General features: G+C 46.1%; 1 protein-coding gene across 2 annotated transcripts in view; it reads right to left on the reverse strand.

Moving 5' to 3' along the window:
• The window catches only part of rora (RAR related orphan receptor A), a 110,655-nt gene that overhangs the window by 57,518 nt on the left and 29,292 nt on the right, over positions 1–23,845 (reverse strand). The window lies entirely within an intron of this gene.

Genomic DNA, 23,845 nt, shown 5'->3' on the forward strand with positions numbered 1-23,845 from the left:
AATCAATTTACAAGCCTGTACCTCTTTGGAATGTGGGAGGAAGCTGGAACACCCAGAGAAAACTCACGCAGTCACAGAGAAAACAAACAAACTCCGTGCAGACAGCAGCTGTAATCAAAATCGAATCCGGGTCTCTGGCGCTGTAAAGCAGCAACTCTACCAATGGCTGAACGGCTGAAGGACATGTTTCTGTGCTGTATATCTTTATGACAATAACATTTCTCTCATTACTTCAGCAATGGTTTATTCAAAAAAACAATGCCAACTCCTCTTTTTATTCCCTCCCCCATTACTCGTGAAACTTCTGCGCTTTGAAATGTTGAGTTCCCAACCTTGTCCCTATTTGTTCATCATGTTTCAGTGATTGCAACAATATCACATTCTCACCCACTGATCAATGCACCGAGTTAATCTGCTTTACCATTCAGGCTCCTTGCATTAAAATAGATATAGTTCAGTCTTTATTCCTCCCACGTGTCCTATCATGCCCGTGTCTCTTCTGTCTGAAACTGACCTCGTTTTTTTTCTTCTATATTTAACAGAATCTCACACCCAACCGTATATATCTACTGTGTGTTCTATCCCCTTGCCAAACTAGTTTTAAACTTCAAACAGCCCAACAAACCTTCCCAAGGATATTGGACCAGTTCTGGTTCAGGTGCAACCTTGCCTGCTTGCACAGGTCCCATCTACTCAGAAACATTTCCAATGATCCAAAAATCTAAAGCCCTCCCACCTTCGTCACCCAGTCATTGTCTCCAGAGGTGTTGTCTGACCCGCTGAGTCACTCCAGCTTTTTGCGTCTATCTTCGGTTTAAACCAGCATCTGCAGTTCCTTCCTACACATAACATATCTTCCTGTTCACTCAGGTGAATGTGGCACGAGAAGTAACCCAAGATTACAATTATAGGGACCCTGCTCTTTAATCTGCTACCTGGCTCCCCAAATTCATATTGCAGGATCTTGCCCCTTTTTCTACCCATTTGTTAATACCAACATGGACCACATCTGCTGGGTGTTCACCCTCCCCTTTCAGAATGTTCTGTAACTGCACTGAGACAGAGTCATTCATCATGGTAGATGCTCTTTGGCTCAACCGACCAAGATGCCCCATCCATACAAGTCTCACCTGCCCATGTTTGGCCCATGCACCCTAAAACCTTTCCGATCCGTGTACCTGTCTAAAATGTTGTTACAGTACCTGCCTCAACTACCTCCTCTGGCAGCTTGTTCCATATACCCCCTTGTGTGAAAAAGGTGACCCTTAGGTTCCTATTAAATACTTCCACTCTCATTTTAAAACTATGCCCGCTACCCCTACTCCGGATAAAAGACTGTGCATTCACCCTATCTAATCTCCTTACGGTCTTACAGATACACCTCTATAAAATCACCACGCAGCCCCCTGAGCTCCAGGGAATAAAGTATTAGCCTGCCAAATCTCTCCCTATAGCTCAGGCCCTCAGGTCCTGGCAATATCCATGTAAATCTTCTCTGCACTCTTTTCAACTTAAAGACATCTTTGCTGTAGCAGGGCGACCAAAACTGAACAGAGAATTCTAAAGTTGTTTTGTACAACTGTATCCCTGACCTCGCCACCAGGAGAGCAACGTACCATTCAGGAGAATTGTTCTCAGCCATAGAAACACCTGCTCCCCTCACACCACAGCTCTCCTGGTCTTTCCCCTCCCCTTCTGTGCAGCAGAGCTACAAACCCGGCTGCAGCTGCTTTCCCCTGACAGGACAATCCATCCCAACAGTATCTCTAATATATTTAATGCAGGATTTGTGCATTCTTTGAAAAGGAAACCATGTAATTCCCAAGTCTGTGGTCTAAATCAAATAAACACTTCCAGTATGGTTTGTGGAAAATTAAAGTTCAGGCATTAGGCAAGGTCTGCCAGTATTAACAGTTTAGATGCTGCAGTGATCCGATGTTGCATGGATCTTGGCTGGAGAGCAGTGTCCTTTTAAATAAAAGGTCTGATGCAAGGTCGATGAGCCGAATCCCACACTGTTGTACTGGCCATCTCCAGGTTAGGAGTGCCGAATTAAGGTCAGCCCTCGTATTGAATTGAATTGAATTGAAAGATACATCATGGAATTAGCCCCTACTGTCCACTGAATTCACATTGATCACTCGTTCACACTAGTTCTATGTTATCCCACTTTCTCATCCATTCTCTGCAGATGAGGAGCAATTAACCTACAAATTTGCACGTCTTTGGGATGTGGGAGGAAACCGGAGCACTCGGAGGAAACCCACAAAGTCACAGGCAGAACCAAACCGTAGTGACAGCACCCGAGGCCAGGATCAAATCTTCCACTCTGATACTGAACGAGCTCCCATTATATTATTAAATTCAAAAGTTACATTTGCTTTCATTTGTTCGCTCCTATGAACATCAGTTTCATTTCCCTCTGTCCACTTCAAGTAATTGTTTTTTCTTATCGGTCTATGTGCTTTTGATGCCATTCGTTACAATAATGTGGAGGTATTGTGACCATAATGAATGATCTTTGTGTACTTTTGAACAATATAAACATGGACATCTGTAAAAATGGTGCCAATTCTTTAGCCAGGGAAAGGCTGTATTGCCATCATCTTGTATACATTTGTGAAGCTAATGTCAATCTGAAGAAGACTCCTCACCTGAAACAATCTATTTCCATTTCACTGCATAGATGGTGCCTGGACGTGAGTCAATCACTCTGGAAGATCGTGAGGGAGAGTCCACAACTGTGATTCTAAGCTGTGAATCAACTGTACTGTGAGTCTGCAATGTACTTGCCCTTAATGACAATGCAATGAGTTGTTTAGCAATTTGGTGGCCTGCACTCTGCTTGAAATGCTATGAAATTGACTTTGGTGGCCTGCACTGCTTGAAATGCTATGACATTGAATTTGGTGGCCTGCACTCTGCTTGAAATGCTAATAAAATTGATTTTGGTGGCCTGCACTCTGCTTGAAATGCTATGAAATTAAATTTGGTGGCCTGCACTCTGCTTGAAATGCTATGAAATTGATTTTGGTGGCCTGCACTCTGCTTGAAATGCTATGAAATTGAATTTGGTGGCCTGCACTCTGCTTGAAATGGAATTTCAAGGAATAGCCGTGAGTGAACTGCCAGCCCACCAGCCCTGAGTGATTGAGCTGTCAGCCCACCAGCCCCGAGTGACTGAGCTGCCAGCCCACCAGGCCTGAGTGACTGAGCTGCCAGCCTACCAGGCCTAAGTGACTGAATTGCCAGTCCACCAGGCCTGAATGGCTGACCTGCCAGCCCAAGAATCCATTCTTCCCACAATGTCCATACTAGCCCTCTGGAAACCAGTCCCTTAGGCCCACAACACCCATACCACCACTCCAGAAAGCCCCCCCCACTGGCCACCAATATTGGAATTGGTGGAGAGGTGGAATATTGCGTTGGGGACCAGCCCTCCCATGTGAACATGGGACCCGATGGGTCCCACTTAGTCTAGTATTATTATAATGTCATACAGCACGCAAGCAGGCCCTTCAACCCAGCTAGCCCAGGCAGACCAAGGTACACCAATTACACTAGTCCCACCTGGTGCGTTCAGGCCATATCCCTCTAAAACGTTTGTATCCATGTACTTGTCCAAATGTTTTTTAAGTGTTGTTATAGTTTCTGCCTCAACTACCTCCTCTGACAGCTCATTCTATATACCCACTCTGAGTAAAAGACTGCATCTACCCACTACAAGAAATGAAGTTGAAAGTATGGTATTTTTTCCAGGGTAGGGGAATTAAGAACGAGAGGGCATATGTTTAAAATGAGAGTGGAAATATTTAATAAGAACCTAAGGGGTACCTTTTTCACAGAAGCTAGTGGGTATATGATACCAGCTGCCAGGAGCAGTATTTCAGGCAAGCATACTAACATTTCATATGTGATGGACAAGTGCATGGATAGGAAAGGGCTAGAGAGATATGACCAAGCGTGGGCAAGTAGGACTAGCCAAGATGTGGTATCTAGTTCGGTATGGCCAATGGGCCTGTTTCCATGCTGTAGAACTCCAATTGCGTAAAGAATCAGAGAATGGGACAATTATACATTTGGCAGCCTGTACTCCAGCCACTGACAGACTCCGGACAGCACACTGCTTCTGTTACCACATACAGCCTTAGCTCACCGGCCCAGTACTACTGCCACCTACTGACAATTTCCCAGGCATTGTTGCGTCTTGTACCTTGGCCAGAGATAAAGCAGAAAACTCACAGAGAACAAAGTGAGTCCAGTCTGCCCAGTTCATACCACAGTGACACGAATGGGCATCAAAACCGAGAAAGAAACTTGCGGGCTCATCTCATTCCAGAGCATGGCTGTGGGATCAGTGCGCTATCACTGGTGCTGGCCATTTAACCTCTCATTGAGCCTGGTTACATCAGATTAATTCGTTATCAAAGGGTTCAATGTAATTTCTTGTTGATATGAACCTCACAGAGTAATCAGTGCACACGGTAATGATACATATGACAATAAATACAATGCCAAATGCAAAGCAGCAGAATGGTGCAAGATTATAGTGCAAATTCTGAGTTGTGCAGAACAACATAAAACTGAATGAAATAGAGTTACGCGAAATGGTACATGGCAACACCTTCTCGAAGAGGGTGTTAAATAGGTTTAGATTAGTTTAGAGATACAGCCCTTCGGCCTACCGGGTCCGCACCGACCAGCGATCCCTGCACATTAACACCATCCTACACACACTATGGACAATTTTTACATTTACCAAGCCAATTTACCTGCATACCTGTACGTCTTTATGAGTGTGGGAGGAAACCGAACATCTCGGAGAAAACCCACGTGGTCACAGGAAGAATGTACAAACTCCGTACAGGCAGCACCCGTTGTCGGGATCGAACCCGGGTTTCCGGCGCTGTAAGACAGCAACTCTACCGCTGCGCGATGATCGTTTCAGGAGTCTGGGAAAAAATTATTTAAAAATCTGGATGTCCAGGCTTTCATAGAGTCATAGAGTGTGGAAACAGGCCCTTCGGCCCAACTTTCCCACACCAGCCAATGTGTCCCATCTACACTAGTCCCACCTGCCTGCATTTGGCCCACATCCCTCTAAACCTGTCCTTGCAAACTGCTGTATCTTCTCCCAGAAGGTAGAAGAGAAAAAAGGGAATGGCCAGGGAGCAAGCATGCATGTCAATTCTTCCAGCCTTGTTGCATCACTGCGCCATGAAGATGGAGTGACGAGCCTGTGGTGGACTGGGTTATGATCACCACTCTGCAAGTTCAGTCAGTCAAGAGCAGAAGTTGCGTACCAGGATGAGATGTACCCTATTGTGCATCTGTAGAGGTTTGCATGTCAAATGTTTTCAAATCCACAAGAAAGTAAATGCGTTGATGTGCTTTCTTGATCACCACATCTGTGTGAAGGAACCACAGGTAAGGTTGTTGGTGATCTGGATGCTTGGGAACTTGAAACTGTCAAGCATATCTACAAAAACTCCGTTGACTTCATCCTCTCGCTTCCACACGTCAATTTCTTCTATTTACATCTACAGTTACAGTTTAGTTTATTGCCACGTGTAAAGAGATAAAGTGAAAAGCTTTAGTTGCGTGCTATCCAGTCAGCAGAAAGACAATACATGATAAAAATCCAGCCATTTACAATGTATAGGTACATGATAAGGGAATAACGTTTAGTGCAAGGTAAATCCAGCAAAGTCCGATCAAGAATAGTCCCAGGGTCACCAATGAGGTAGATAGTAATTTAGGACTGCTCTCTGTTTGTGGTAAGATGATTCAGTTGCCTGATAACAGCTGGGAAGAAACTGTCCCTAAATCTGGAGGTGTGAGTTTTCACACTTCTATACCGTTTGCCTGATGGGTGAGGGAAGAAGAGTGGCCAGGGTGCGACTTGTCCTTGATTATGCTGCTGGTCTTGCTGAGGCAGCGTAAGATATAAATTGAATCATTGGCATAAAATTCTTGCAGTCTTGGATGGAGCTGTTCCTAAACCAAGCTGTGATGCATCCTGATAAAATGCTTTCTATGATGCACCTGTAGAAGTTGGTGAGAGTTGAAAGGGACATGCCAAACTTCCTAAGCCTTCTAAGGAGGTATAGGCGCTGGTATTTTTTTTGGTCATTGCTTCAATATGGGTGGTCCAGGAGAAATTGTTGGTAATATTGACCCCTAGGAATTTGAAGTTTACAACCATCTCTACTTAAGCATCAATGAGTACCACTATGCTTCCTGAAGTCGATCACTATCTCCTTTGTCTTACTGACATTGAGAGAAAGGTTGTTGTCATACCAGGACATGAGGTTCACAATCTCCTTCTCGTACTCCATCTCGTCATTATTTGATATCCAGCCCACAATCGTGTCGTCTGCAAATTTGAAAATTGAATTAGATTTGTATATGGCTGCAAAGTCGTGGCTGTACAAGGAGTAAAGAAGGCGGCTGAGCACCAATCTACTGAGGATTATCGTAGAGGATGATTTGTCCCCTGTCCTCACTGATTGGGATCTATTTGCTGACGTTAAGGACTAGATTGTCATCACCATGACACTAGTTTCTCAATCTCTTTCCTGTACTTTGTCTCCTTGTTGCTGTAGATCCGACCGACAACAGTCTAAATGATCAAGTTGGTGTTGGATTTGGCTACACAGTCACGTGTAAGGGACTCAGCACACAACTCTGAGGAGCAGAAGTGTTGAGGGTCAGGCTGAAGGTGCACCTATTTTCAATGTTTCTAAATATCATGAACAATTCTAATGTGGTCTGCCAGTCATGAAGTCCAGAAGCCAGTTAGAGATGGAGGTGCAAAGGTCAAGTTCTGAGGTTTAGAGAAGAGTTTATTCAGAGTTATGGTGTTGAAGGTTGAGCTACAGCCAATGAAGAGCACCATGATATAGGTGTACTTATTGTCATGGTGATCCAGGGCAGCATGTATTGCATGAGAGCAGGCATCCTCAATGCAGCTATTTTTGCTGTACGTGTATTGCATGGGCTCGAGGTTGTCCAAAACACTGGCACAAATGTGGGACATTGTGCATCTTTCACTATGGCCGATGTTAACGCTAATGGCAGTAATCATCGCGGCAGGTCAGTTTATTGTTCTTGGTGACTGGAATGATGGAGGTTTTCTAGAAGCAGATGTGGGACAGACTGTGGTCCCCTTACCTTGTTGCACCTCCCAAGTACATCAGCTCACAACTCTCTGAATTCCACCTGATCAGACCAGCTCAAAAGTCAATAGTGCATTATTTATCACATATGCATATTCATTTGCATATATGACACATGTGAGCGCCGCCATTTTTGGTGCCATTATTCAAAGTTCAAAATCTGGTCGGTCCGCGCGCTCGACGGACTGGAGCAGTTTCCATGTACCGACATCTCTCCTCCCCTCACCCGCCCATCTTTGTGTACTGGGGGTGCTTCCTGCGACCTACCTGAAGGGGCAGGCATTACCCTGGTTCACCCTCCTAATGGCCTTTGCTCCTCACATCCGACCGCTAGCCAACATACGAAAGCCGTTTCCCTCACTGTCAGCCACACGGTCATTTTGCTGTCGACAGACTTTGTCTCTGGACTCCAAGATTTAAGGAAGGAGTGAGTCAGAGTTTGGCTGTTTCAAAGTCCGAGCAGCCTTGGCTGTAAAAATCCCAGACTCCACGACCACAGGTTGCTGCATCAGAGGATGCACACAATACATCACAACACACCACTGGGAAATCAGTGGCTGAAGATAGAGGTGTTTTGTAACCTGCACAAACCCATCGTCAGTCTGTAAACCATAGGACGGCACGGTGGGACAGCGATAGAGAGGCTGCCTCACAATGCCAGACCCGGGTTCGATCCTGTCTGTACGTTTTCCCTGTGAACTGCGGGGGTTTTCTCCGAGATCTTCGGTTACCTCCCACACTCCAATGACGTAGGTTTATTGGCTTCGATAATTTTTTTTTATAAATTGTCCCTAGTGTGTAGGATAGTGCTAGTGTACGGAGACTCGGTGGACCAAAGGGCCTGTTTCCGCGCTAAAGTTTAAAAGTCTAAAACACTGAAAAAGAAGTTAGCGTCTTGATTGAAGAATGTGTCTTGTCCTGTGCATACATTTTTCCAATATTCCCTTTTCTCGCTGCATCAATGCAAATGTACACTCTAATCTAATGTATCACATACTCTGCACTCCAGAATGCTGGAGTGAGCTTTATTTAGCGGCAATGCGATAACATATTGCTTGGCCGCTTGGGAGCATGCAAGGTAACATTCATTCAGTAAAACAGTGCCAAAGGTGCAGTCACACTGTATTTATAACCCACTAGATTCACGCCTGATGTCATGCTTGTGGAATGCATGAAAATGTGTTTTAATGAGTACATTTTAGTGCACATGCATGGCACAATTTTGCTGGGAAGCTCTGAGTTTTTCTGCTTATTACAAGTACAAGGAACCCAACCTGAGACAAGTAATGTTGCTCGTGAACAGCCAGCCTGTGACTCCAGCCCAGTTGTAGGTGTCAGACACAGGTCCCAACATAGTTTGAGAGCAAAATTCCACAATGTGAACAGCATGATTGAATGATCCTGTTGAAAGATGTCCAACTGGTAAATGTGACTGCGGCCAGCTAAGATAATCACACATAAAATACCAGAAAGCTCCAAGTCATTCAAAAAAAAATAAACTTTGAGTGTTGGTATGTACACAGGCAGACAACCAAAACCCTAAGCCAAACATCTCACAAAGCTTTCCTATCTTTCCGACATCACCACTGTTATGCCTTTCCTGAGATGCTGTCCCATTGACATCATTAACCATGCAGCTTTCACACTTCTAACGCCGTTCAGTTTTGTTGAAACAGAGCAAACGTTGGCAAGTTGAAAGGAAAAAGGCTGCAGATTATGGAAATATGAAATAAAATCAGAAAATGCTGAAAACTCCCAGCAGATTAGGCAGCATCTCCATTATCGTCTCAGTGTTTACAGCATTTTCAACTTTTTATTCACCTATTAACAACCAGAGAGCAATCCTGAGCTACTATCTACCTCATTGGAGACCCTTGGACTATCTTTGATTGGACTTTACTGGACTTTATCTTACACTAAATGTTATTTATGTTATTCCCTTTATCATGTATCTGTACACAGTGGATGATTGTAATCACGTATTGTGTTTCCGCTGACTTGTTACCATGCAACACAGGTTTTCACTGTAGCTCGGTACACGTAACAATAAATTCAACTCAACTCAAACTTTATTTCCGATGTTGAGAGGGAACAGACCAGAGATTTTCTGAGGCCAACAGCGTACTGAGAGAATGTTTAAGAAGGAACTGCAGATGCTGGAAAATCGAAGGTCGACAAAAATGCTAGAGAAACTCAGTGGATGGCAACATTTATAGAGCGAAGGAAATAGGCAACGTTTCGGGTCTGAAGAAGGGTTTCGGCCCGAAACTTTGCCTATTTCCTTCACTCCATAGATGCTGCCTCACCTGCTGAGTTTCTCCAGCATTTTTGTCTCCCAGCGTACTGAGAGATTAGTTTAGCAGTGCCCGTCTTCTGCCGAGTCATCCCGTCAAAGTCATGCCTTATTTGCTCATCACTACTATATTAAAAGGCTAGTGGCAGATTTTGGGTTAGGACAGTGGCATATTTACCCAAGGTCCTGTCACACAGTTCCCGAGTTCAGGATCCAATCCCGGAACGCTGTGAGGCAGGAGCTCAACCAGCTACACGACTGCGGCTAGCAGACTGCAGATTGGAGCTGTGAGGGCAAAGAACCTGCAGAAGATGGCTGGAACACCCATTATATCCTTGTATGTGTACATACTTGGCCAATACACCTATTTATAAACTTATTAATTATAGAACAATGGAGCTCAGACCATGAAGCCACACCACAAGAAATATCTTCACTTCACAAGACCTATACAGTAAATGATAGGGCACTTAAGGGTGTTGATGAACCAGAGGGACATAGAACAGGACAGGACAGCACAATCAATATGCAGCACAGAACGCCACAGGAGATCCTTCATCCCTGTGCCTATCAAACTGTACAATACCTCCCCCTTCTGTCGTGGGGTAGACTGACTCCCCCCCACCCCCCCACCCCCCTCCCATTTGCACATCCCCAATCCTTTCCACTCATCACTTTAATTTCATGTTTCATATATTTTGTGCTTTATGAATGTTGGCAGATCAATTTCCCTCCTGGAATAAATAAAGTTATTTTGTATCGTACAAGAACAAGCCTTTTGGCCCATAGTGCCTGTGCCGAATGTGATGCCATATTAGTTTCCACATAATCCATCTCCCCCCCATTCCCTGCCTATCCAAAAGTCCCTTAAATACCTCTATCGTATCTGTCTCAATACCCCTGGCAATGCATTCCAGGCACTCACCAACGTCTATGTAAAAAAGCTTTCCATTAAACTTTGCTCCCTCACCTTAAAGGTATATCCTCTGGCATTTGATTTTTCTATCCTTTGAAATGGGTTTCGACTGTGTACCCTACCCATGCCTCTCATAATTGCTTCTTATCAATACTTCTTTCAGGTCTCGCCGCAATTTCCAGCGTTTCAGAGAAAATAATCCATCTGCCCAATCTCTCTCTAGTTAATGACCCCTAATCTAGGCATCATACTGATAAACCTCCACTCCACCCTTTCCAAAGTCGCCGCATCCTTCCTGTAATGCAGCCTAACCAAAGCCCGATAAAGCTGCATTCTGAGTTATACTCAATACCCCGACCTTTGAAAGCAAACATACTGCAGTGCATTCAGAAAGTATTCAGACCCTTAGTACTATGTTGGCGCACCTTTGGCAGTGATTACAGCCTCAAGTCTTCTTGGGTATGACGCTACAAGCTTGGCACACCTGTATTTGGGTAATTTCTCCCATTCTTCTCTGCAGAACCTCTCAAGCTCTGTTAGGTTGGATGGGGAGCATCGAGGCACAGCTATTTTCAGGTCCCTCCAGAGATGTTCGATCGGGTTCAAGTCCGGGCTCTGGCTGGGCCACTCAAGGACATTCACAGATTTGTCGCAAAGCCACTCCTGCATTGTCTTGGCTGTGTGCTTAGGGTCGTTGTCCTGTTGGAAGGTGAACCTCTACCCCAGTCTGAGGTCCAGAACGCTCTGGAGCAGGTTTTCATCAAGGATCTCTTTGTACTTTGCTCCGTTCATCTTTCCCTCGATCCTGTCTAGTCTCCCAGTTCCTGCCGCAGAAAAATATCCCCACAGCATGATACTGCCACCACCATGCTTCACCGTAGGTATGGTATTGGCCAGGTGATGAGCGGTGCCTGGTTTCCTCCAGATGTTACGCTTGGCATTCAGGCCAAAGAGTTGTTGGAATCCTGGTTTCATTAGACCAGAGAATCTTGTTTCTCATGCCTTTTGGTAAACTCCAAGCGGGCTGTCATGTGCCTTTTACTGAGGAGTGGCTTCCGTTTGGCCACTCTACCATAAAGACCTGATTGATGGAGTGGTGCAGATATAGTTGTCCTTCTGGAAGGTTCTCCCATCTCCACAGAGGAACTGGAGCTCTAATTAAGGCCCTTCTCTCCCGATTGCTCAGTTTGGCCGGGCGGCCAGCTCTATGAAGAGTCATGGTGGTTCCAAAGTTCTTCCATTTAAGAATGACGGAGGCCACTGTGCTCTTCGGGACCTGCAATGCTGCAGAAATAGTTTTATGCCTTTCCCCAGATCTGTGTCTCGACACAATCCTGTCTCGGAGATCTACGGACAACACCTTTGTCTTCAGGCTTGATTTTTGCTCTGACATGCACTGTCAACTGTGGGACCTTATATAGACAGGTGTGTGCCTGTCCAATCAATTTAATTTACCACTGGTGGATTCCAATCAAGTTGTAGAAACAGCTCAGGGATAATCAATGGAAACAGGATGAACCTAAGCTCAATTTTGTGTGTCATAGCAAAGGGTCTGAATACTTATGTAAATGTGATATTTCAGTTATTTATTTTTAATTACTTTGCAAAAATTTCTAAACACCTGTTTTCACTTCTTCATTCGGGGTAGTATTGTGTGTAGATTGATGATAAAAAAATGAATTTAATCTATTTTAAAATAAGGCTGTAACGTAACAAAATGTGGAAAAGTGAAGGGGTCTGAATACGTTCTGAATGCACTGTATCTGCCTTCTTAACCACTACTTGTTTTATTTTTAGAGATACATCATGGAAACAGGCCCTTCAACCTACTGAGTCCACATTGACCATCGATCACCCGTCCACAATGGTTCTATGTTATCCCACTATCTCATCCACTTCCTACACACTAGGGTGTTGCCACTTTCTGGGAGTTATTGACTTGGACCACAAGATCCCTCTATTCATTAAGGAGTTATGAACTTGGATCACAAGATCCCACCGTACATCAAAGAGTTATGGAGTTGGATCCCTCTGAATATATCACTCTGACCTTGGGGTTCAAATCGAAAGTATTCAAATCCATAGTACCCTGAAACTTACAACACTGTGGACAGGGTGGTAAAGAAGGCATTTGGCATGTTTGATTTTGTAGGTCAGTACACAGAATATAAAAGTCAGGACGTCACAACTTTTGTGAAACATTTGTTAGGCCACACTTGAGGTATTGTGTAGAGTCCTGGTTGCAACACTATAGAAAAGATGAGCTTGCATTGGGAAAAAGTGTAGAGGAGATTCACCAGGGTATTGCCTGGATTGGAGGACTTTTTATGGGGATTATGGGGAAAAATTGGATTGGCTGAGTTTGTTTTCCCTGACGCGAAGGCCAAATGGTCAATCTGAGAGGTACATAAAATTATAAGAAGCATAAGTATGTTAATTGGTTTATGTAAATTGTCCCGAGTGTGTAGGATAGAACTAGCGTATGGGTGATTGTTGGTCGTGTTGACTCGGTGGGCTGAAGAGCCTGTTTTCTCGCTGTATCTCCAAATAGAACTAAACATACGTTTCTAGTCAGAATCTTTCTTCAGATTGATGGGGGGGGGGGGGGGGGAGTAGAAAGCTGGAAAAGAAGGATACAAGGATATGGACCTAGTGCAGGGAACAGAGATTAGTGTAGCTGGGCAAGGTCATTACCATGAATGTGGGTGGTTGGGGGGGTGTGGAATCCTAATGGGCCTGTCCCACTTAGGGAATTCTCAAGTTGCCGGCAGTGGCCTGAAAAACCAGGAACTGGAACGGCGACTGTCAGAGTGGAACACACACACAGACACAAACACATCGCAAAGGCGGGGGGCAGGGCGAGCGGGGGAGGGGGGAGAGAGCGCTGTCTGAAATTCACACAGTGCAAAGCCAAGGTGATACAGACACACACCACGATGAACAGGAAGGTTGGCGCTGTAATTAAGACGGCTAGCACAGTGGTAAGTCCTTTAAAAGAGGGGGGAGAAGGAGTGGAGACAACTTTTAATAAGCTAGAGATACACAGCTATGAAGTTCGGCGGATATTTAACATTACCGGTCGGTTATCCTTGGTTCTGAAAACTCCTGCTTACGTTTTTTTCCCCCAATGAGCCAATGAAAATGGCAAAGGCGATTAACAAAAGGCGGTCAGCAAAGGCGATTAACTAAAACTACCTACGACTACTTTGACTATCTACAACTACATGGCGACCCCACTACAACCGCACCTATGACTACAGGATTATCGATTATTTCCATGGTCGCCGCAACATGTTGAAAATTTTGCGGCGACCATACTGAGGCCGCGACTATTTCCCAGAATGCGGGAACTCCTCGCGACCATGAAGGAGACTCACCAGAGACCACCAGCGAACATGTGGCGAGCGCAGAGTCTCCTGCACTCGCCTAAAAAGTCGCCTAAGTGGGACAGGGGCATAAGGACCCGTTTCTGTGCTGTACAGCTTTAAGAGTCCTTTAGCAGATGCGATTAATTTACCTTGGTGCTATGTTCGGGACAGACATTGTGGGACAAAGAGCCTGTTCCTCGGCTGGACTGTTCTATGGTCTCAGGCACTCGTCACCACATTCACAAAGGGCAATTAGGGATGAGCAAGCGATGCTGCCCTGGTCAGTCATGTCTCGTCCCTGCAAACAAACATTAAAACTGCACAGCTGTGCACATATTGGCTGCAATGCTTGCCTGTCCCACCTGGTACGCTAGAAGTAAGGTACTCGGGACACCTGGAAGTTGATAAGGAATGCACACAAACAGCAATTTCCCCAGGAATGGAGAGAGACAGACGATGCATTTGTCATTGACAAGTGGCAGGTGCATCCTATTTGTGTTGCTAAGACAGCCAAAATCTGTAATCCTTGCAGTTCTGACAGAAACTGAGGTCTGGTTCTCTGCACGGAGAAGCATCCTGATGAACGTTTGCTAGTTTTATATCAGATTTCCAGCAGTGTTTTGCTTTGGCTCCATCACTCAGTGCTGGTGTCAAGACCCTGGCTGGAAATCGCACACAAGGCATACTGTACAAACACACAGCGGTTACCCACAGCACTGAGCCTGTTCCAGGCAGGGTGTTCAATCATACCCACAGCCGACAGAGCCTTGAAGCTCACACGTAGGGGCTTGTAGACTGCATGCAGAATAAATGCACGCATATCGCGATAATTTGCTGCTTCTTCCACTGTGACTCTCCTGTACTATGTCTAGGGTAAGCCAAGGAATTGGAAGCCAAGGTTTAAATGCAGTCTTTTTAATGAATACCCAGTAGGGGAATCAAGAATCAGAGGACATCGCTTTAAGGCGAGGTGAAAAATGTAATAGGAACCAGAGGTGGGTGCATGGAACGTGCTGCCAGAGGAGATCATAGTCATAAAGCATGGAAACAGGCCTTTCGGCCCAACTTACCTGTGCGGACCAAGATTCCCTGTCTAAATCTATATAATTAAACGTTTCAACTTGACCACTTTCTGTCTGCGCTGTATATTGATTTTAGAAAAAACGCTACGATACATCGCTTTGATTTTTGGCCATCTTACTCACAGTCCTCCTCCGCTGAGCAGGCCCCGAGGATTTTACCCATCGATAATAAATAAAAAAGTGTTTAAAAAACTTTGAGATCCTCTCGCCTGTCAATCACCGCGTTGAAGGTAACGCCCCTTCCACGAGAGAGGGGGGGGGGGGGCAGGACTATAAAACCCCAGATGCCTGGACGTGACTCAGTCACTCTGCAAGATCGCGAGGGAGAGCCCACGACTCATTCTAAGCTGTGAATCAACTGAACTGTGAGTCTGCAATGTACTTGCAATAAATGATTTGTTAGCCCTTAATGACAATGCCATGAGTTGTTTGGCCTGCTGCCCTGCCTGTGCTTAAAACTGCAATGCTTTATTTGGTCCGACTGTGTTTGAAGGAATAAATGCTTTATTAGGTCCGACTGTGTTTGGTTCAAAAGTCCCGCTCATTTCCTGACTTCCGCTTGGTGGACAGGCCGCGCTGATTGCCTAATTTCCGGTAAGTGCAGAGGTCTCGCTGATTGCGGAAATGCTGCTGACAGTGGAAGCCCCAAAGTGCAGAGGCCGCGCTCAGCCATGTGAGTATTCAAGAAAGTTTACTGCCATATATATGCTGTGTGAGTCAGTGAGTGTGTGTGTATGTGTGAGTGTGTGTGTGTGTGTTTATGTGTGTGTGTGTATGTCTGTGTGAGAGAGTGTGAGTGTGTGCGTGAGTGTGCGTGTGTGTGTGTGTGTGTGTGTGAGAGAGAGGGTGTGTGAGGGTGTGAGTGTATGTGAGTGAGTGGTCTCAGTGACTGAACTGCCAGCCCAATAATCCATTTGGCCGACAATATCTATACTAGCCCTCTGGAAACCAGTCCCTTCAGCCCACAACATGCTTGCACTCCAGAAAGCCCACCCCCACTGGCCGGCAATATTGGAATTGGTGGAGTGGTGGAATATTGCGTTGGGGGACCAGCCCTCCAGTGTGAAGCTGGGACCCAATGGGTCCCACTTAGTCTAGTATATTTAAAATGGTAGCCGAGACAGGTACTATAACAATATTTAAAAGAATTGAGACAGCTACATGGATAGGAGAGGTTTAGAGAGATATTAATCAAATGTGTGTTGGTGGGTGGGACTAGCATAGATGGGGAATTGGCAAGTTGGGCTGAAGGGCCTGTTTTCTTGCTGTATGACTTTTTAATTATGAATTAATGGCCAGTGAGTAGCTGATGTGCCAAGTATTTAAACACATCTGTGGAATGGAGAGGACAATTTGCTGTAGTCATTCCATGTGCATGAGATTACACGATTAACGTTCTCTGATTATGTTCAGTAACACTCCCTGTATGTATTCTCTGGCTGCAGCTTAATCACTCAGGCATCACGCAATAACATTTGCAGAATCTACCTTACAAACTAATGGCTGACGTGACGGCCCAATCTGCAAGGGCTGTGCTATAAATATAATCTGCACAATAATTGAGTGTTATAATCCAGCCGTTCGCTGTCTAGATTTATTCACACTGATTATGATGAGGCTCAACAGATGCGTTGAATAATCTCCCGAACAACCGCGTGAAGGCTCTGCTTTTGCACATTGCAAGCACATGAAACAAACATCACTCAATTTCCTGTCGACGTCTCAGCGACGGTACTGATGGAGGGAAAAACATCTTTAGCTAGTTGGCAGAAGAACGTGAAGTGTTATCAGTCATCTCAATCACGCAAGCTCAATAACATAGTGCTGGGAAGCAATTATCCCTCAGTGAGTATACATGAAACATATGTCACCAAGCAGCCCTCACTTTCAATTAATTTACTCAGTTTATGGGATCTGGACATCACTGGCAAAGCCTGAAATCATAGCAAATCTTTAATGTCCTTGAGAAGGAGAAGATGAGCTTGATTGTGCAACTGCTGAAATCTTTCTGGTGCAGGGGGAAGAGAAGGGAGAGAGAGAGAGAGAGAAGGGGGGGGGGGGGAAGAGAGAGGGAGAGGGAGAGGGAGAGGGAGAGGGAGAGGGAGAGGGAGAGGGAGAGGGAGAGGGAGAGGGAGAGGGAGAGGGAGAGGGAGAGGGGGAGGGAGAGGGAGAGGGAGAGAGAGAGGGAGAGGGAGAGGGAGAGGGAGAGGGAGAGAGAGAGAGAGAGAGAGAGAGAGAGACTTTGGCAATATAACGATGTATTTTATCATGCCAATAAAGTTTTTTAAGTTGAAAATTTGAATTGATAGATAGAGAGAGACAGGGAGAGACAGAGAGAGACAGGGAGAGACATAGAGAGAGACAGAGAGACAGACAGAGAGACAGGCACGGAGACAGACACGGAGACAGACACGGAGAGAGACAGGGAGAGAGACGGAGAGACACAGAGAGACAGACAGAGAGACGGACAGAGAGCCGGACAGAGAGCCGGACAGAGAGCCAGACAGAGAGACAGACAGAGAGAGACACAGAGAGAGAGACACAGAGAGAGAGACACAGAGAGAGAGAAAAGGGGGTCAGAGTGGGAGAAAAGGGGGGTCAGAGAGGAAGAGGAAGGGGGTCAGAGAGGGAGGGGGGTCCAAGAGGTAGAGGGGCGGGTCCGAGAGGGAGGGGGGGTTCAGGGAGGGAAAGGGAGGGGGTATGAGAGAGAGGGTGAGGGGTCCAAGAAGGAAGGGGGGGGGCTGAGAGGGAGAGGGGGTGTCCGAGAGGGGGGGGGGGGGTTTAAAGAAGGAGGGGGGTGTCAGAGAGGGAGGGGGGGGGGAGTCAGGGAGAAATGGGGGGAGGGATGGTACGAGAGGGAGAGGGCGGTACAAGAGGGAGAGGGCGTTGGGGGAAGGGGAGAGGGAAACACAAGTAGGTAAAGAAGGCATGTGGTATGCTTGCCTTCACTAGTCAGGACATTGAGTATAAAAGTGAGGAAGTTATAGGACGTCGGTTAGGCTACTTTTGAAATATTTTATGCTGTTCTGGTCGCCCCATTATGGCAAGGATGTGAAGGCTTTGGAGAAGTTGCAGAGGAGGTTTACAAGAACAATGCCTGGATTAGAGGGTATTAGCTACAGGGAGATGTTAGACAATTTTGGATCATTTTCTCTGGAACGCAGGAGGTTGTGGGAAACCCGACAGAAAATATAGATTTAGAGGCATAGATAGGGTAGATGGTCAGAGACTATTCCCAGTATAGAAATATATAATCCTGGATGGCATAGTTTAAAGGTATGAAGGGAAAAGTTGAAGGGAGATATGTGGGCATGTTATCTACGCAGAAGATGGTGGGTCCTCGAACGCGCTGCCAGGTGTGGTGGAGGCAGATCTGATTTTTGGATAAGTACACAGATATGCACAGAATGGAGAGCTATGGATTATGTGCAAGTAGATAAGGGTTGGTCGACATCCAGTTTGGTCATAGGAGAAGAATAAGGCTATTCGGCCCATCAAGTCTACGCCATTCAATCATGGGGGATATATCTCTCCCTCCTAACCCCATTCTCATGCCTTCACCCCATAACCTCTGACGCTCCTACTAGGCAAGAATCTATCTATCTCTGCCTTAAAAATATCCATTGATTTGGATATCCACAGCCTTCTGAAGCAAGAATTCCACAGATTCTGACAAAAGAAATTCCTCCTCATCTCCTTCCTAAAATAACGTCTAATTATGAGGCTGACCACGAATCCTAGACTCTCCCAAGAGTGTAAATATCCTCTCCACATCCACTCCATCCAAGCCTTGGCACAGACAATATAGACCAAGGGCCTGTTCTTGTGCTGTTCTGTTCTGTTCTAGATAATTCAAGTAATAATCAAGGTGGTTTTTAAATGTACTTGAACTGTTTCCTTTCTGTAAAAAAAAATTTAAACTAGTATTCCACTGTTAGTTTTATAATGCAAATTTGATAATTATTTATGTTTTTACAAAGATTAATCCAGGTTAAATCATCCAGCGAAAAATGACACAAGATGCTGGAGCAACTTAGCCGGTCAGGCAGCATTTCTGGAATACATACATAGGTGACCTTCAAACCTTCCAGTGCCTTGATAGAAGGTACACAAAAAAGCTGGAGAAACTCAGCAGGTGCAGCAGCATCTATGGAGCGAAGGAAATAGACAACGTTTCAGGCCGAAACCCTTCTTCAGTGCCTTGATAGATACTATTCAAGATGAAAATGTTGTTCCTTTATATTCCGATGATCCAGTGTCAGTGATGAAGCCACCTACTCAATCCTCACACTGCCTTGGGAAAACAGTCAACATAATCACTCTCTCTTCTCCCCTCTCCCATTGGGCAGAAGACACAAAAGCATGAACGCATTTAGCACCAGATTCAGGAACAGCTTCTTTCCTGCTGTTATTACTCTTCAACAGATCTCTTATAGTTTTAAATATATTTTATTTGTTCTTATATTGTCCAATCTGCTTTGGTGTGAGCCTTGCACTTTTTCTTAAAGTCTGCACTTTCTCTCTGGCTGTAATATGTTATGCACTGTGCACGGTCCGTTGATATCATCTAATAGTATGATTGTACTCATGTACCATATGATTTACCTGGGTAACATTCAAAACACTTTTTTCCCCACTGTATTTCAGAACATGTGACAATAATAAATCAATGCCAACATCAATAGAGCAACAGCAAACAACTTTACAATAGAATCTCAAGAACAACGCCAGTATTGGTGTCACATCAGGCAAGGCATGCCGGTGTTAGCGTGCTACGCTGGACAGGTCACACTGGATACCGAGGCAGCATTTTGGAAGGACAGAAAATTATAGGGCACGTAAGAGCCAAATGAAAAATAAAGTGCTGGAGGAACTCAGCAGGTCAGGCAGCATCTGTGGAGGTAATGGATAGATGACGTTTTGGGTCGAGATCCTTCTTCAATCTTGTGGAGTAGGGTGGAGAAAGCTACAAAACAGAGGAGTGAGGTGGGGGCAGGATAATAGCTGGCAAGTGATAGGTGGATACAGTAATTGGCAGATGAGTGGTATAAATGACAACGGCCAGAGATGAAAGAATACAAAGGGTGACAAGATAAGGAAAAACATAGGAGTGAAGTCAGAGGAAAGTAAAACTGGCAGAAGGGATATGGGTGGGAAGGGATACATAGATAATAGGTGCAGGAGTAGGCTATTTGGCCATTCGAGCCAGCATCCTGTTTGAAGAGGTAGTTTAAAAGTTTGAGTATCTCAACTTACAACCATCCAAGCTCTTGGCCAACTGTTAACATGGCACATACGGACAAAAGCCGGGGAGACAGATGGAGATGTCGCATTTAACGATCTATCAAATCACTACAACTTTGGAAAGTTTTAGATAATATAAGTTGGTGTGTGGTCTAAGGAGGAGCAAATGCAGTCAAAGAGACAAGCACGCCTTCTGTTTTAATTTAGTCACTGCCATGGAGATAGCAACCAAGATTGCCAGGGCATTCCATCTTATGACGCCAAGTGGCAGGAGTGTTTGACGGACATACTGTACTAACAATCACATAGCTGATAATTTAAAGAGTTCGGGTCTTCAGGTCTGAAGAAGAGTCATGACCCGAAATGTCACCCATTCCTTCTCTCCAGAGATGCTGCCTGTCCCGCTGAGTTACTCCAGCATTTTGTGTCTACCTTTGATTTAAACCAGCATCTGCAATCCTTTCCTACAGAATTTTGGCCAGAGTTAGTAATACTTATCGATAAACGCGTTGCAGATAAGGTGGATAAAACAGCACAATTATGCAGCCAATCAAAATAGCTTTACTTCAGACACTGACCACAACAACATTCTTCCCAGAAACCGCACACACAGAGGAGGACTCTATGTCTTTTACACATCAAGAGCTCATCATCTAAGTACACATTCTCCTATGTGGCCAAGCCACCACTAAGATCTCCCAGTCCACCATGGACAAAACTCTGTGCGTCATGAAGCAACTTCACCATCACACTAAGTGAAAATGGTGCTTATGCAGAGCGAGGGTTGGTATACCTCCACCTGAGTTCAATGATTAATGAGACGAAACCCACTACATCCAAGGCTGATGTTACCATGAAGGACAAGCACCAGTAAAGGGCTTAATTGGTTTCTGGGAATCATTCACCATTATTCCAGGTTCTGACACTGGCATCAATATTTTTAAGAGCAATGAACCAATAGCGATCACAGAGATGTGGTTGCTGGGAAACCTGGATTGCATGCTCAAGATGTGTAGGAAGGAACTGCAGATGCTGGCTTATATCGAAGACGGACATACAATTCTGAAGTAACTCAGCAGGTCAGGCAGTGTCTCCAGAAAAATGGAAGAGGTGACCTTTCGGGTCGGGACCTTCCTATCACTCAATCTAACTGTGTGTTCAATATTCCAGGTTATCCTGTTCTAAAAGAACAGTTCTAAAAGGAGTGGTGGTTGGGAGGGGGGAGTTATTACTAATCATGGAACGTATAAAGGGCTAACATGCAACAGAGGCAGTGGGTAGGTGATGTCGAATCAGTTTGGGTTGAAATCATGAATAGCAGGGGAACAATGATATTTGACAGTAGCTGTAGATCCCCAAAATGTGACCACTTAATAGGGAGGAACATAAATGGGGAAATATCTAAGGCATGTTTGAAGGGGATTGCAATTGTCATGGGCAGTTTTAATCGACATGCCGATTGGACAAACCAATCTCGCAAGGTGATCATACAAGAAATATCTATGGTGTGCATCAGGGATTACATTTTAGAATGGAATGCCATCAAACCTATCCAGGAACAGGCTGTATTAGATTAAGCCATGAGTAATGAGGCAGGATTAATAAGAAATGTTATGGTTAAAGATTCCCTCGGAGGCCGTGACCAAATACAATCAAATTCCAGGTGCACTTTGATAGGGGAAAAAAATCAGAGCCAAAACCAGTCTTCAATTTAAATAAGGCCAATTACAATGATATGAAGGTGGAGTTATGTAAAATGGACTAGGACAGTCAATTACGTGAAGGATCAGTAGATGAACAGTGGCAGATATTGAAACAGCTGCTCTATAACATTCAGCAGGAATTTATCCCAATTAGAGAGAGGAAATCTGTGTGAAAGAGACATGAGCTGTGGTTTACGAAGTGGGTCGAAAATAAAGTTAAATTGAAAAGTATGGTGTACAATTAAACTTAAACTAAACTAAAAACAATGTGGCATGGGCTGGTAGTAGGTCAGAGGCCTGGGAGGATTTTGGAATCTTGCAGCGATAGACTAAAAACCATAGGAAGGGAGAAAACTGATGTTGAGAGAAACCCTGTGCGCAATATCAAAGTTGTGGCGGCTCCCAAGGGTCGTGCCACCTTAGTGTCGAACCCCTCGGCACAGGAGTGGTTCAGTCCGGAGGCGGCCCTTAGCCGGAGGCTTTAAAGGCTGGGGTTTGGGTGCCATCTTTCTCTCGTTTGGTCTTCCCTACAACCGGGAGGATCAGAATAAAAAGTGTCTCTCTCTAAACACGACTCCGTGCTTTATTCCAAGACACACGCTACATTGGTGACCCCGACGCTCCATTGGCGTCATGATGGAGAACAGAGAAAGCCCTACCTCCTCACAGGCCGGCCTGGCCCTGTCTCTGGACGCGGTCTCCGTTAAACTGCCCAAGTTCTGGACCACCCGGCCACTCATCTGGTTCCAGCAGGCGGAGGCCCAGTTCAACCTGCGGGGCATCACGGTCGATGCCACCCGATTCTACTACCTGGTGGGAGCCCTCGACCAGGATGCGGCTGAAGAGGTCACGGACTTCCTCGCAGACCCCCCGGACAATGATAAATACCTCGGCCTGAAAGAGCTCCTGCTCCAGATTTACGGACTGAGTAGGATGGAGCGGGCAGGTAGGCTCCTGCATATGGAGGGCCTGGGCGACCGGCGGCCATCTTCCCTCCTAAAGGAGATGGTGGCTCTACTAGACGGGCACACGCCGTGCCTGATGTTTGAGTATACATACCTGCATCTGCTGCCGGCCTACATTCGTCTGCAGCTCACCGACGTCTCGTTTGCCGACCTTCGGGCCCTCGGAAGGCGCGCCGACGCCCTGTGGATGGCGCGCCCTGATGACGTCAGCGCGCTGGGCGTCAGCAGAGACGGGGTCGCGCTGAGGTCGACGCGCCCTGATGACGTCAACGCGCTCGCCGTCAGCAGGTACGCCGATGATGTCACCCCAGCAGCTCCCGAATTCCCCCGGTGGGGCGGGGGAGATGTGGAAGGAGTGACAGCTCCAGCCCGACGGCCCGTACGATCGCCCCCAGCGGCAGTGAGGGGTACTGCACCTGCAGCCCAGCGCCAGCAAGCTGCAGGCACCACCAGCAGGAGCAGGCAAGCTCCAAGTGACTCCAACAGGAGACGTTGGTGCTACTACCATCAACGCTGGGGTGCTGCAGCACAACAATGCCGCCAGCCATGCACATTCCCGGGAAACGCCTGGGCCGGCTGCCAATAGTCCCCGCGGCGGCCGGCCAAATTCATCGCCTTTTTGCCTGGGATCGGCGCTCCGGGACCCGCTTCCTCGTGGATACAGGAGCGGAGCTCAGCGTCCTGCCCCCTTCGCTGGCCGACATTCGTTCCGGTAAGCGGGGGCCCGTCCTCACCGCGGCGAACGGCAGCCCCATCCGCACATATGGACTGCGGATGGTTCCCATCGTGCTCGGCTCCTGCCATTTCTCATGGAGCTTCACCATTGCCGACGTCTCCCAACCATTGCTTGGGGCCGATTTCCTCCGGGCGCATTCCCTCATGGTGGACGTCGGACGTCAGCGTTTGATCAACGCCACTACGATGGAGCCGATCACGTTGCGTGTGGATCAACCGGTGGGACGGCCACTGGCGTCCGTGGACTCCCGATTTGCACGTATCTTGGCTGCGTTCCCGGACATTCTCACTCCGCAGTTTCAATCAGCAACCCCCAGCCACGGAGTGTTGCATTATATCCCGACTACCGGCCCACCACTCC

This window comes from Amblyraja radiata, chromosome X (genome assembly GCF_010909765.2).
Source record: "Amblyraja radiata isolate CabotCenter1 chromosome X, sAmbRad1.1.pri, whole genome shotgun sequence".
Taxonomy (NCBI): domain Eukaryota; kingdom Metazoa; phylum Chordata; class Chondrichthyes; order Rajiformes; family Rajidae; genus Amblyraja; species Amblyraja radiata.